General features: G+C 37.3%; 2 long non-coding RNA genes across 24 annotated transcripts; one reads left to right on the top strand and one right to left on the bottom strand.

The window, feature by feature from the left end:
• Nucleotides 1-3,225: 3,225 nt before the first annotated feature.
• Nucleotides 3,226-12,336, top strand: LOC116916339. Of its 23 annotated transcripts, none has more exons than XR_006646064.1 (13): nt 3,226-3,573; nt 5,007-9,558; nt 9,644-9,826; nt 9,893-9,993; nt 10,084-10,137; nt 10,219-10,258; nt 10,325-10,447; nt 10,673-10,874; nt 11,043-11,153; nt 11,276-11,626; nt 11,743-11,843; nt 11,905-12,108; nt 12,170-12,336. It is a non-coding gene; the product is annotated as an uncharacterized LOC116916339 (long non-coding RNA). The 23 variants fall into 23 exon arrangements; XR_006646066.1 differs by having other exon boundaries at nt 10,219-10,304; nt 10,382-10,447; XR_006646071.1 differs by lacking the exon at nt 10,219-10,258 and having other exon boundaries at nt 10,382-10,447.
• Nucleotides 12,127-12,466, bottom strand: LOC123471512. The gene is made up of 2 exons (XR_006646082.1): nt 12,326-12,466; nt 12,127-12,246 (listed from the first exon to the last, which is right to left on the bottom strand). It is a non-coding gene; the product is annotated as an uncharacterized LOC123471512 (long non-coding RNA).
• Between the last annotated feature and the right edge of the window lie 37 nt (nt 12,467-12,503).

The following is a 12,503-nucleotide window of genomic DNA, read 5'->3' as shown; positions in this document are numbered from 1 at the left end:
GGACCAAGTGATGGATCGTTTCAATGGCGGGAAATGGAAGGAGTTTGAGCGTTTGATCCTTCTAATCTACGACATCCGGACTGTCTGTTCACATTCTTGCCTTCTCCTCGTCCAGCAGCATCCGTCCAGTCTATTTTATATCGTTCGACCCCCCCCCACCACCACCAAAAAAAAAGAAAATAGCTGTTGGCTCTGTATAGCGAGAGGTTCCGCATTCCGGCTGGCAGACAGATTCTTATTGCATTTCAGCGGAGAGGATATATATAGATATCAACTGAGAGAGAGTGCCCTGGAGCAGCACAATATTTCATACAGAGTTTTATACAGAATATGAAGCTATACATAATATATAAAAATTTCTTCTATTTGCTTCCGTCCTTCTTCTTCTTCTTCTTGCCTTAAATGTAAAACTAAAGTGCATACATAGAGAGACATGGTAGCAAACTTTTTTTGGGGGAAGGGCTAAGAGTTTTCCCTCAGCAGCTCCTCCCACAGAAAAGAAAGAGAACAAAAATGGAGAGGATGACCGAGTGGTTAGAACTGAAAAGGAAATCGCCTTCCCGGTCTCTTTCTTGTCCCTATTGCCACACACTCAAAGTAGTACTGCCGGCGTGGACACACACACATCTCTTGTACGATCTTTATATAAGAAAAAAAGGAAGAAATGTTTTGGAATAGATCCAAATAAAGGGGAACATTTTTTTGTGTGCTGTTTTGTCACTTTTCACGTCGAGAACAATCGTCACAAAAATACAAAAAAATAAAATGTCGTGTATAGTTCAACAGCTAAACGTCGTGTCAATTTTTTATTCATTAAAGAAATAAAAAATGCGTTCGAAACGTCTAATTTGCATAAATTTGCATATTAAAAATAAGATATCTTGTATATACACCACAGTTAAAAAAACAAACAAAACAACTGAGCATAGAATTTCATTGTTTACCTTATAGATCGAGTTTTTAAAGACCAACTTTGCTCCAACATCTCGTTTGCCCCCCCCCCAACTAAAAAAAGGGCGAGGCACAATTTCAATAGGCATATATATACTGTACAAGAGAACAGAGCCTAGCTGCTAGCCGCATCGCTAATGAGAAGTTAGCTAACCATATTTTTTACCTCTATGCGTGTATAGCTAACGGTGGTATATATATAAAGCCATGATAATATAGCTTGCATCTATCCTTTCGAATATATAGGGAAACGCGTCTACTGTTCGTGGCTGTTTGTGTACAAGAAAAAAAGAACAGGGAAACGTCGTTACGTGTGTTTAAATATGCTGCAACGTTGTACGTGAGCCAATAAAGTCTGCTTTAAAGAACTGTAAACGTTAGAGAGAACAAAACAAAAACAAAACAAGATCGAATTCGGTTATGTAGACCTATATAGACTACGTTAGGTACGTGCTGTTATGTTTAGCTGGAACCATTGCAACTCTTTAATTGGCAAAGGGGTTTCTATTATACCATTGGCATAACGTCGAGCACAAACAGGTGTATATAGACAAGGAAATAACAAGTTGGGATTTCCTGGTGCTATAAGTGATTTAAAAACATGTTAATTTCACTATACAAAACAAACGAAATTAAGAAGATAATCTGCTAAAAGATTTAGAAAAAAACGAAATCCCATCTGAAACGGATGGATTCAAACTTGATTACTAGCGTTCCATCAAAAGTGTGTCACATTTCCCCACACTAATAGAACAGCGTATACTTGCCTTTTTCATAATATATTAATATATTAATATTAAAACATCTTATTAGATCATCAGAGTCTGCGATACGAGCAAAGTAATATTTCATTTGAGAGCACAACAAGAGCAAAACGTATCACACTTTCCCCTCTTCCACATAGACCCAGCAGATTGCCCTGAAATGTCAACAACCGTTGGCTGCTGGACAGACCGTCCAGATATATATATATACCCCGACTGGTGATGAGCCGGCCAATATAGGCCCTTGATGGAAGACCCAGCAGCTAAACATCCACAGTCCAGCAGCATCCGCCGGCTTGCCGGAGGGAAAGTGTATAGCAAACCTAAAAAGCTGTGCTGTCTGCGATCAATATAACAGCGCTCTCGTTTCGTGTGTGTGTGTACGTCCCCTTTATTCCTTTTTGTGTGTGTGTGTGTATTTTCACAGTTCCCAGCTAGTTGCACTCGTGTAGCAGAGAAACGACGGCCAAGCGTCTTATTCTTACATGTTAGAGACAAGTCGGCTACCAACTATTACATGTAAGCTGCGCGTTTTCCCACGCTGTTTTATATAGAACTCCCTCACCCTCAGCCCAAGCTAATGAATTTGGACCGAACAGCTGGAACCTACGTCGATATCCTCCGACACACACACAGAGCCACAGAAGAGCATCGATGTTGCAGTGAGAAGGGAAGAAATAAAAGGGCGAATAAATGGCTTTTTGACTGATTAAATGGTCGAACAGACTTGACTTGTTCGACCCCATCGGACTTGCTCGGACTTGCTCACGCTTGCTCACGAAAATAGTGGCCAGCACTGGGCTTTACGTATATGCAATTAGTTTGATAATAAATGTTGATTATATATTATGCCAATGTTTTTTATTTATTTTTCTTCTTCTTTTTCCTGTTGCGGCTGTCAATGTTTTACATCGACCCTTCCCCGCGTTGTGTTGCATCTATAATTTGTTGCTTACACGCAAAGATGGTCCACATACACGCATCACGATCCAACGTCTCTTTTGTGGGTGTAACGCGGTTCCCGCAGGGATTTTCTGCTGACTTGTATGTGAAACCATGTCGATTTATTTGTATATACGGCCAACCGCCGTGAAAAATATGGCGCAACGCAACGATTCTGTTATGGAAATTATTTCTTTAAAAAACAAAACAAAAACAAAAACAAAAAACTGGTTTTAAAAAAAGCGAAAATGACGTTTCTGTATAAAAGAGACAAGTTTGTAACCCAATATCGATGTGGTGATGGAACAGTAAAGATACGACAAAGCCGATGGATCTGAGAAAATGCATGCGGAGTGGCTTTCAATTCATGTGATTAATGACTTTGTTTGTTTCTTGCGATATACCCCAAGGTAATGATGAACTCCTTAAGGCAGATCATTAGCGTGATGTTTACATTTTTCTTTTTCCTGGAAGCAATTACGAAGGGAAAGAGTAGCAGACGAATTCAGTTATTACGTAATATAGTGGCCCTTAGAGGCGTATAGTCTACAGAAATGAAGTAGCCTAGTCTAGTCGTCTGCGAACAGAAGCAAATACGAGGATCGTTTGACCCGTGACTGTGTAAACTAGTGAGACTTACACGGTGCATAACATGTAGACAGTGTGTAACAGAGCATGTATGCAAATGAGCTCGAGAAAGTTTGGCAAGTAAACAAACAGCCGCCCACCGCCGACAGGCAAATCCTTAACTAATTAAGTTTAGCAAATGCCTCCAGTTATTTCTTGTGATCATCGTAAAACTGAGGAGAAGGAACAACGTGAAAATCCTTTGATTTTTTCAAAGGCGTTCGTCGTATTTCTCTTTAGTGTTTGGTTCAATTTGTGCAGTGCTGCTGTGATGATACACCAATCAAATGTAAGTTTCCTTTTATTTTGACCTTTTTAATATAAATTGATCGATAAGTCGATTGTTTTATGATGTCTTGTATTTATATATATAGTCGTTTGGTGAGAATTGAAACGTGTTAGCAATTAAGCACATGTACGTAAAAAGGCAAGGGCTAATGTATAGCATTAAACGAATCTTGACGAGGCAAGTGAACGTCAAAGCGAAGCGACGCAGGAATTTCTCGCCATTTATAATGAAAATTCTTAATTTAACATACAAGGCAGAGCTGTATATATACCAACAGTAATTACTATATATCCCTCTTGTGCTGTGTGTATAATTGTCCCCGTTTTCTCTAATTCAATTACGTTTAAAATTTTAATCATTTTCGGCCGTGCGAGCCGCGCGTCCAAACGACAAATCAACGTCGTGATTTCACGGCGCTGGGGTTTTAATTTAATTATTTATAAAAATGCTTTGCACCATTAGATAGTTGGTAAAAAAAGAAAGAGGGGAGTCCAATACATTTGTGGAAAGGGCCCTGGATCGTATAGGGAAAGAAAATATCACGAGTGTATCGAATAGAAAGCCGTGCTGATCGTTTCACGCTCCGTTTCGATTGCCACGGTTTCCGATTCTCTGTGCTCGTTGAAAAATGAAAGAAAACCGCACTTTGAATACATCACCATAGAAGATGTGTCTTTGTTGTTGCAATGCACACAAATTCAAGTTTTTTTTTCATTCGCAGCGTTGTTATACGACATCACATACTGGCACACGTATAAACGAACAAAATCGCATTCCCGATTACGCATTCCGACGCACTCACGGGCTCCCTCTGCGAAAAAAAACTGAAGACATAAAAATGGGCCAGTGTTATATGGATATCTCTTAACTTGGACCAGTAAAAAAAGAAAAGGAATTTGTGTGTGTGTGTGTGTTTAGTATAAGACTAGTTTGTATGGCATCTGATCGAGAATCTATCTCGTCAGATTGAAAAGAGATGGCCGTCTGAATGGCTCACGATTTCCGGACGCCGCAAGGGCTCTAGTTCGTGTACAAGTGCCCAATATAAAGAGGAACATGAAAAAAAAAAAAAGGTTATTTAGCTTTCTGTGTGTGTGTGTGTGTGTGTTTTGTTTTAAAAACGAGCGTGTTATATGGCCGTGCGTATATTGTATATACCGAAAGCCGTCTGCTGTTGGTTATATTTGAAAACGACAAGACAATGGGAAATAAGACAGTTGCAGGCTATACAAAATGAGATGAGGCAATCCTTGATGTATCTTGGCGTGTACAAGAAGAAAGAAAAAAGGGGGAGGGGAAACAATCGGCTTAAAAGAGTTTAGCACATCCGCATGCATAATAAAAGGGCGTCATCGCGGCAGCCTCGCTTTTATTCATTTGCCTCTTTTTTAGTTTCTTCAATCAGTTCATTTTTTTGGTGTGTGTTTTACTAGATCGTACTCGTCGTGTCGTTGCTGAAAGATCCACAAGAAAAAGGGAGCGCATTACGGCGGAAAAAGAAAAAAAATCAGACACTGATATAACGGGACGCGGTGTTGAGACAGTGCCAGATCTAAATCAATATGCAGAAACGGGAGGCGGGGACACATAAAGAAGAGGGCGAAAAAAATATGTCACAAAACTTCACAAAGATGGAAATGCGATACAAAAGAAAAGTGTAGAGTGGGCAACAGAAAAAAAGAACAAAACAAAAGAAAATAAACTCGGTGAATAATCGATACATCCACCCTTGGGTTGTTCCCTTTGAAACTAGCATGCTCGTATGCATTAAACTGCCTCCATTGAGTTAAAAGGGGAAAAAAAATTCGGACGTAAAAAATGGAAATAAGAAAACGAACGACGTTCATCTTACCCTTTTCTGCGTCATTAAGGTTTTTCCTTGGTTAGACCAACGTCAGAAAAGAAAATAAAAAAAGGGTAAATGGAGGAAGTTGGATTCGGATGAAGCAATTTTTCTTTTTTTCCTTATATAAATATAGTCTACTGCGTACTATACAGAAGAGAGACATTTGATTGACTGTACCAACGTTACGCTTAATCAAATAGGTAACGAGCTGAATTGCGTTGGAAATGTACAGAAAACCGGTCGACAATTGCGAAATCAACGTTTACGACGTTATTTGATTTCAAACCGCAATAAAATATAACCAAGTGATTTATGCAGCAGGAGCTGACAGTTGAATAAACTGCGTAAGACGCGTCCTTTCAGTATCAGCTCTGCAAATCAATAGACGAGAGAGAGAGACATGTCCAAATATATAAATAGGAGAACGACATTTTCAAATTCAATTTGTCATCGTCACGCTCGGCTAAGCCGACAAATGCAGACCACAAGTTTCTTCGTCAACATCCGCACATTTACAAGACAAATTCAGAAATCTTCGCAATTCTGATTCACCTTTTATCGTTTTTTTTTTCTTTTTCTTTCTGACCGTCACATCATATCCGCTCCTATCACGTATACAATCTCCGGTCTTCCTTTCTCGTTTAGGTAATCCATGAGATCGTATTTATTTTTATTTTATTTTTATTTTTTATTTTTTACCCTATCTGACATGGTCAGTAGCCAAAAAAATAGGCCCAGCCATATTGAATTCGTCTATTGGCTAGTATATATACGTATACGGCTCTATTCGCGTAGTATACAGTCCAGGGCGTTCACGGGGAAACTAACGCGGGCAAATCGAGCGGACACGAACCATCCAACGTAATTTTGCTCAAAGAAAATCGTATAGACCCATCATATGATTAAGTACGTGCAACATACGGAGACCATAAGCAACTGCTGTTTCTCTACTTTTTGTCGATGGCTGCGAAGAAGGGCCATCTTCAACTTTTTGCGCGGCCATCGTTATACTTTATTTATTTATTTATTTTTTTTTATCGACGGTGATAAACGCTATAGAGAGTTATCTAGTATATAGCCCCGCCAGACGGCGTGTGCTGAGGAAAAGTTTATTGTTGGAAACGAGCAGGTCGATCATCGAGTTGACGGCGCCAGGATGTATATAAGATGGAATGTTTATAATGCAGCACGACTGAAGCTTTAGTATAGCACCGGTGCTCATGTATAGACGGCAGAGAAATAATGTTGATGACGATGTTTGCTTTTCTCTCTCTCTTTTGTTTAAGTCTATCCTACAACATTGACGCAATTTTCTATAAAGTCTAACCTCTTGGGTAGGGAAAGAGAGGCGAAATCCAAGACCGCACGAGCCATGATTAAGTCCTGTGTCGTAATAACCTCTGTAGAATCTCTTAGGAATCGCAAATAAAAAAGAAAAGACGTAAGAAGAAAAAAAATGAAGCAGACAGAGGGAAAGAAAACTAATCTAATTCTTTCCGTTCCTCTTTGTCATCTACTTAGTCTTCCTTCTCTGTATATATGCTGAAGCCGCTCGTTGAAACCAATAAACAAGTTCACCAGCTTTGCTATTACATATTGGTATACCCCATCAATAGAAGAACTTTTAAAAGCAATTTTTTCTTATTACGTATATACTCAAGGATCTCGTCACACCGTCATTGACGTACGTATAGTATAGAAAATCTAAGAAAGCGTATGTCGTTCACAATCCAGGTATGCAGGGGAGTTTTGATGATCCGCCCACCTTTAAAAAAATAAAATAATTCGATCGAATACGATGACGCCAATGGCAAAATTTAAGCTGATCGATAACTCCTGGCCAGATTTTACGCCTTTCTTTTGTGGCTCGTTTTTGGTTGAATTGATAAAAGCCAAACGTATTTATACCTCTGTTAAAGTAATTCGTGAAAAAGAATAAACTCTTTCTTATTTTCCTTGTTCACTCAAATGATCAATCGTTTGACGTAACGCCGATGTGAATTCTAATGAAAATTCAAATCCAAGATTCAACATTTTCCAGCCAACGTGATGGGTATACATACAGACAATAACAATCACGTCGAGTATATACACGGACGTATGTGACAGAGTCAGACGCATTGCGTGTGTGACTGAGAATTTAAAAAAAATCCGTGAATCCTGAAATCGAAAAAAAAAGGAAACAGGTATGAATACTATACACACGAACATAACGATAGTATGCTAACAGAAGCCCATCCACTGAATCTGTAAGATTTAAAAAACATATACTTTTTCGCACATGTACTGATGTGCGTATATAAGACAACACGTAAGTGAATCATATTTAAGGAGCTTTGGTGAGAGGACGTTGAAAGGATCTTGAAAAAAAAAGCACATAACAGACGAGAGTGAGAAGTTTTTCGCTAAAACTTATTCCAAAGTCATTCAGTCCAATCTTTGAAGAGAGACAGTCGCTATGCTTCTTGCCGTGTCTATGGCATCGTACGGCTTTTTCTTTTTTCTGGTCAAGATTGGGTGCATGCTTACGTATGGGTTTGTTTACGATATGGCACGCGCATAAGGTTATATTGTTTGCTGATTTACTTCGTGACAGGAAGGGCTGCGTGTATAAACAGAGATCTAACACTTGCATAATAGTCGGAAGGTTGTTGACGCGATTGTGTCGTGATTGCGTGAAATGTCGTGCGAACTTGGCACGCGTTCAGCCATCAGATGTGCGTGATTTTCGTGTTAAAAACAAAGATTTAATTCGTTTCTAAAATCGATATTGAGGTTTAATATTCATCATTTTCGAATAGATATTTGAAGTCATGCGATGAGGTGTATATTCGTTTGTTCAGAACACTTTTAGCACGAGGAAAAAGAATAAAAACTTAAGGATTTTTTAAAGAAAGCTTCTGACGTTGTCTAATCAGCGACTGAGGTTTAGACAACAACTATTGACTACGGCAACTGTCCCATTGTTTCACGCTTTCTCATCAGGGATGTTGCTTCTAGTGCTTATGTTATCGGACGATATTCACGCAAGTTGGCTATATACGACATTGCAAGCTGTGACTGCTTTGGATTGTCCGTCTCCTGGTGAGCACTAAACCACATCTAGCCGTACATGAAGGACGTTTGCTAAAAGCATGCCTGCCGCAGATAGCAAACGACATTCTAGTAAATGGAAGTAGTTCAGTCGTTGTATTTGTGTGATCTAAACGGAAAAATTTGCGACCAAGAAAAGTGGTTCCTTTACAATTGATTTGGTGCATTCCGACAGGCAACGTGAACATTGCAATAGCCCAATATTGCTCAAAGAAGATTTATCGATCAACGACCGCCAAAGGCGTCAACGTGAAAACGGAAAGTACTTGGGTCTTCGGGATTTGTTATCTTGTTATTCACGGCAGAGCATTGAATATCCATCCGCGAAGATTCAACAGTTTACTGGCAAATTGGCATTGCAAAAAATCGTCAAATGTTACAGTATTTCAGTGCACGAAATTGTAGTAGTGGGCGATGTTACTGTGTCACATGATTTTAATTAGATAGACTATTCATGCTTGGCAAACATAGCTCAAGTTTGCGATTGCCTATTTGTTTCTTCAATAAGCTTTCTTGTTTGCTTGTTTTTATTTATGCAAGTAGTTACATTAAAAACCTTACTTTTTGGCGTTATAGTGATGCCTTTTTGCAACATCAACAAGCAAACTACAACGTTTAACAATAAAGGTAACTAAATGCGTTAAAATAAACTTAGCAAATTTTTTTTGATTTGTTAAATGTCGGTTGATGGCTGTTTGCTTAAATTTTACTCGTTAGATGACTCTTTTTAAAAGTTTTAATTTTTACTCACTAGATGACTTTAGCTATTTTCGAGAAATTAAATCTGGCAATGTTTTGGTCTTCCGGAAGTTAACCAAATAACAATTTGAAGGCTTGCCAGTTGCAACTTGCAAGCATGGATCGGGAAGTTAGTAACACAAGCCGTTTCTCTTAGAATTCTGGAACTTTCCTTCATTCCCTGCATGATGGGCATATTCAAATATCCAATGTCATCTGGCCATCAGAGATCTATTATTTTTTGTGAATGAGTTGGGTGAAATAGACATACCTAAATTTTCTGCTTCTCCGTTTTGCAACTTCATGCGGTTCGAAAAATTATTGTTACGATAGCTTATTACTACGTCAATGAAAATATTCCACTAATCAGTTTTTTTAAATTTTTATTTTCAGATGTAGCAGTTATGCAAGCATTAATTTTCATTTCAATGAATAAAGAATGTTGGCTGTGATCTGCAAAAAGCCAATTGAGCTTTTTCTATTATTATTTGAAGAGTTGAATGGTAGTTTTTGCTGTTACATTTATTCTGTTAAAGTAACAAAAGTGACTAGCTCAGTTTGAAGAAAATTTACTTTGTATATAAATGAAGTTATCTGTCATGCAAAGCATTTTTTTGGAACTGAACTGTGTTTATTTTCTAGGATGTTAGCATGTTGCAGACGGGACAGCCATGAAGATGAACAAAATCTATATTTTTCCTTCAAGAGCATTATTGAGTTGGATAAGAAAGTAGTTAGATAAGGTGATACAGCTGTGAACCAATCTATTATAAATTAATTTTACATAATTTTTCCTGCTTCGTGAATCAATATTAATCTTTTTGGAAAACCAGGTGATATTTTATCATTAATGAACAGCTGTGTCAAGCAACAATTGATTGGGGCGGGTAAGCCGAAAACTAAATTGACAATGATGATTCCCAATTAACAACAGTTGTCAAATTTTTCATTTCTTTTATGAGTGGTAGCTATATGTATTACCATTGTTCTGCTCCACTTCGCTATCTGGTAGTTTTTTTTAGATGTTAACATTTCAGGTTTTTTAACAATTCGGGTATGCATTTTTTTTTTAAGGACTACTATTATTCCTTATCACTCCTTTCGGAACCAAATCTATTCTGTTTAAAATAGGATTTTACATATGATGCGTTTCAGCTTAACTTTAGCCCAAGCATGTGATGAGTAAGGATGGCAGAGGTAAGTTGTTGTTTCCTCTAATTTCAATAATTTAAAAGTCTAAGAACATACCATCATAGTTTGAAAGCTAAAGGCCTATTTAAGTAATTTGAATTTATTCCAGATGATAAAAATTCCCATTTACTACACCACTATTTATTCAATCTTAAACATTGCTTGATAAGCAACGCAAAATATTTCCATCAGTTTTCCTTTTCATTCCAAATTTCTTTGACTACATTTTAGCATGCTAACAATACATGCTGCACCTGGCATGTCCCTGGATTACACTTCAGTTTGTTAAAAATTGGTTGTGGTACAACATAAGGTTGTAAGGAATGGATAATGAAAGCTATTGTTGATCTTTGCAACTGTTTTTTATCATTTGGATAGTCAACTCTCAATGGGAATACTGCTTCACAAATTGATGAGTTTGACTAAATCAAAGGTATGAAATTGTTTTTTTAAAAAATTTTTTTATTATTTTTTTTTTTTTTTTTTTTTTTTTTTTTTTTTTTTTTTTTTTATTTCTTATTGGGGCTTCTGCTTCACAAATTGATGAAACCTATTTATGAATTTTATGTGTGCTGATTGGAAAGGGAAAGAATTTATACAGGTGAGGATCGAATATCGCTGCCCTTTACTTAATCGATAGGGATTAACCTTCTTATCAACTGGTTGAAGAATTAGGACAAAAGATGTTAACGTTTTCGTCTCTGCCGATGAAGTAAGTAAACAATCTATTTCCCTTATTTTATTAAAATATATTGCGATAAGCATCTTCGATTGTTCATATGCTTGTGTGCGTCAGAGAATTCGTTGGATTTTCATTGTGCCATGATGTTTCAGAACCGTGTGACCAGATCCTTGCCTTGAACGAAAGTTACTGACAAAACCAGGAAAAGTCGGCCCTTTCTTCAAATTAACAAAGTGAAAAAAGACTAAAACTCTTGGTTCAATTATTTGGACACCTAGTAGGTATTTCAACTTCAAAGTAGTTACCCTTTTGTAGTCTTTAGGCCACATCACCTGTGCTGGCTTGGTTTTAGTTAACCTTATTCTAAATTTTATGACTTGTTTTCCAATGCATGTTGAAATTGTGTGCCGTATTAGATGTTCCTAGATGTAGTGAAATAATCTTGTCTTGATAATCAAAATCGTTGAACAGAAAGAATAAGCTGTTGGCAGAAGGAATGGCTAGTAAGTCACTTTTTTTTTCTTCAGTTTATCATATGTCTGACAATGGTTTGAGACATGCATATTTTGTAACTAGTTTTTTCCCCTACTTTTTTTTTTTTTTTTTTTTTTTTTTTAAGGAAGATTAAAATGTCCCCTTAATGAAAAGTTACTCGAGAATCTAAACGTCTTATTGGATGTGTTGGTACAAGTCTGAATATTGTTGGACTGCCAACTGTTGGTAAGTAAGTGGCATCTTCAAATAATCATGACATATGATCACACCTTTCAAATTTGCACAGGCAAGTCTACCTTTTGCAATCTGCTAACAAAAAGTGCAGCACAACTTTTCACCATTGATCTGAATGAAAATAAGTGTTCTTTTAGTGATTATGAACAAAACTATTGGTTACTGTTGCATTAAACTTTTGGTCTGGTGTTCAAATAAGGTAGCAGTTCCTGATGGAAGGTTTGATTGGTTGCTTCAGCAATAAGAAACCCTCAAGGTAAAGTTTGAAGAATCATATCATTCATCCTTTGTATTCTTGATTGTTTTTCACTTTGTAGATTTATCACCATCCCAAATTCACTATTTACTGGATCAGAAGCTCATACAGCTGGCAGCAACAGAAACCCTGTTCATACTAAAAAGCAATCTTTCTCAAGTGTTATATTTACAAAACATGCATGTCAGTGGATGTAATGAATATTTGATAAACATACCATAAATTTCAGATTAATAATCCTTCAAAATACCAGCGTACATATCCACCAAAATAGAGAAAAATTACAAGCAGTGATTTAACTTGTCAGATTCTTTTTTTCTTTCACCTATCGAAAGATATCTCAGTAATGAAGCCCGACTTCTTGCAGGCCTACCAACTGTTCTTCTCTAATTGTA

The sequence above is a fragment of the Daphnia magna genome, linkage group LG1, assembly GCF_020631705.1.
Source record: "Daphnia magna isolate NIES linkage group LG1, ASM2063170v1.1, whole genome shotgun sequence".
Taxonomy (NCBI): Eukaryota; Metazoa; Arthropoda; class Branchiopoda; order Diplostraca; family Daphniidae; genus Daphnia; species Daphnia magna.
This window is presented reverse-complemented; position numbering and strand designations above follow the sequence as displayed.